Raw genomic sequence first — 3,279 nt, forward strand, 5'->3', positions numbered from 1 at the left:
TGAATTTGTTGTAATAAGCAGGTATTATTTTTATTATTTAAAATATATTTCCAACAGGTAAAAATGATTTCTTAAGAACTGTTTATCTCTGGATGTGTTTCCTAACATAAACTCATTTAGTTACATGTTTCAGTCTTATTCATTAGACATAGTACAATATACTCTAATTAAGTTTAGGCTTTCTTAGAAAAAAACCTAATCCAGCATGGACCCCTTGAGATTAATTCCAGGTGATCCTGACTGGATTCTGGGTGCCCTAGAGGGTTCTTAATTTCAATTTCGTATCAGGTCCTTGAAACTACATTTGTATCTTTTAGCCTCTGCCCTTTAATATTGCCTCTTATTAAGCATGTGTTAACCCAAAGCCAGGATTTCTTTTTAATAAATTGCTGTTAAACCAGGTCACCCCAATTCTGTACTTCACTTTTTTAATGTAAAGGGAGATGTTTTCATTTAGTTTTGTTAAGTTTCATCTTGTAGTTTTTATTACCTAGAGTCTGTTACATAACTTCTGTCTTCAACATAATTTTGGATCTTACTTTCTATTGTACTAGGTACTCCTCTAAACTTTATATTATCTAAAAATGTAATCACTGTGGAGGTTACAAAACTTATAGACATTATCTTTTAGACACGACTCTGCTTAGCTGAAAATGACCAAAACCTACTTAAACTTAAGCACAAAGGAAATCTATCAGATGGAGATGGAGGTATCTTATTGACCACGAGACAGGAAGACCACGGGGCCTGAGAGAGACAAGGCAGAAAATGGGAAACTATCAAGCCTGGGCAATTCTCCCTCCCTCCCTCCCTCCCCTCTGTCTTTTTCAATCTCTCCACACCCACCCCTCGCTCTCCCAACACTCCCCTCACCCCCCACCCCTCCCACTGGCCCTTACCTGAGTGCAAACAGAACCACAGACACACCTGGTATAGGCCAGGGTGAAAGGATCTGCTCCCCTCCCCCAGCTAAAACTCTTTACCCTGAGTTTCCATCTGGGCCTCGGGCCCCTTCTAGAGCAACAGTTCCATTTCTGTCCACTGGCTTGCCCTTAACTCTGCCCCCACTGGCCTTGAAAGCCACCTCAGATGTTAAAAGTCAGTACCTTCCCTCTGGCCTCAGGCCAAGGCCCAAATTTTGTTTCCAGGAAGCAGCAGTTTGGGCTATATGTTCGCTCTGGTTCAATCAAATGTGGCCAAGGGGACAAATTCAGGTGGAACAAACATGGCTCCCCAGAGCCATCCTCTGTGGCTGGGTGCAATTCTCAGAGACACAGGTGTAATGTTGACAACCACCCAATGAGTAAATGCCCCAGATTTGTCTATAGCAGAAATATCAGTGGTCACCAAATCCAAGTCTAAGAGAGTATGGCTCAGGTTCTCCCTGGTTCAAAGTAGGGGGGATGGCTTTGGAGGTAAAGAATGGACTACAATTTAGTGGTTAATTACATTGCCTTTGGAGTCAAGTTACGGTTTAAATTCTAATTCTGCCATGAACTACATATTTTAATCTTGGGCAAATTATTCAATCTCTTTATGCCTCAGTTTCCTCACCTATAAAATGGCAAAAATAGCTAGTCTCATTGAGTGGTTGTAGACATTAAATGATATTATATATCAGGCTTCCAGGCTCTTAGCAAGCATTTAATAAATGCCAACTATCATTATTAGTATTACATCACCATCTGGCCGACAGACACATGAAAAGGTGCTCAACATCACTAATTATTAGAGAAATGCAAATCAAAACTACAATGAGGTATCACCTCACATCAGTTACAACAGCCATCATTAAAAATTCTACAAATAGCAAATGCTGGAGAGGGTGTGGAGAAACCCTCTTACATTCTTGGTGGGAATATAAATTGGTGCAGCCATATGGAAAACAGTATGCAGGTTCCTCAAAAAACTAAAAATAGAGTTGCCATATGATCCAGCAATCCCACTCCTGGGCATATATCCAGACAAAACTATAATTCAAAAAGATACATGCACCCCAGTGTTCACAGCAGCACTATTCACAATAGCCAAGACATGGAAACAACCTGAATGTCCACTGATAGATGAATGGATAAAGATGTGGATGGAATACAATGGAATACTACTCAGTCATGAAAAAGAATCAAATATTGCAATTTGCAGCAGCATGGATGGACGTAGAGATTATCATATAAAGTGAAGTAAGAAAGAGAAAGACAAATACCATATCACTTATACGCGGAATCTAAAATAAGACACAAATGAACTTATCTACAAAACAGAAACAGACCTGCAGACATAGAGAACAGACTTGTGGTTGCCAAGGGGGAGAGAAAGTGGGGACGGAATGGATTGGGAATTTGGGATTAGCAGATGCAAACTATTACATATAGAATGGATAAACAACAAGGTCCTACTGTAAAGCACAGGGAACTATATTCAATATCCTGTGATAAACCATATGGAAAAGAATATGAAAAAGAACGTATATATGTATAACTGAATCACTTTTCTGTAGAGCAGAAATTAACACATAGTAAATCAACTATACCTCAATAAAATAAATTTTTAAAATATTACATCATTATCAACATGAAGAAATAAATCTGTAATGGTGTAATGAAAGGCCATGGGTTTGACATAATACACCTACGCTTCAACCATACCTTATTTTTGTGTATGTATACAGAATATATAGGATAAAATATAGAATATATATAGGACAGTAGGATATTTAGGATAGTATACAATATATTAGGACATTTAGGATAATAAAAATACAATCTCCCTGTAGCTGGGCACCTCAAGCGTCAGGCACTGCTTGTTACCCCCATTCCTGCAAGCACCTGCAGGCTTGTACAAGGAGATGCTAAACACACAGCTCTCTAGAAATGTCAGCCTTGTCATGTACTGGCATGAGGCGAGAACGCTCTGGAAGAACAGTCCTTTTGTTTAAAATAGAAACTTTCAAGGAAGCCAAATTAACACATGACAGATTACTGAATAGCCAGTTCTGGAGGGAGGGGGAAAAAAAAAAAAAGCCTCTTCATCTCTGAAATGAAAAGGGGAGTTGCTGGTACCAAAATTCACGTTTCCTTTTCGGTAAAATCCTCCAGCCACGCTTGGCGCTACCCGAGTAGGCGATTTCACTTCATCACCACTTCACAAAAGACTTCCAAATTCACTGCGGCAGACACGGCAAAATAAAAATGTTAAATACATCCTGGCCGCGAGGGGACTGAAACCTCCAGGCTCCATCAAAGGTTCGCAATAATAGGATTCATAAAAAAAAAAAAAAAA

General features: G+C 39.2%; 1 long non-coding RNA gene across 1 annotated transcript in view; it reads right to left on the bottom strand.

Moving 5' to 3' along the window:
• LOC132413046 (uncharacterized) overlaps window positions 1-3,279 on the bottom strand; it is a 72,018-nt gene that overhangs the window by 55,297 nt on the left and 13,442 nt on the right. The gene's annotated exons all lie outside the window — the stretch shown is intronic.

Source organism: Delphinus delphis, chromosome 17 (assembly GCF_949987515.2).
Source record: "Delphinus delphis chromosome 17, mDelDel1.2, whole genome shotgun sequence".
Lineage (NCBI taxonomy): Eukaryota > Metazoa > Chordata > Mammalia > Artiodactyla > Delphinidae > Delphinus > Delphinus delphis.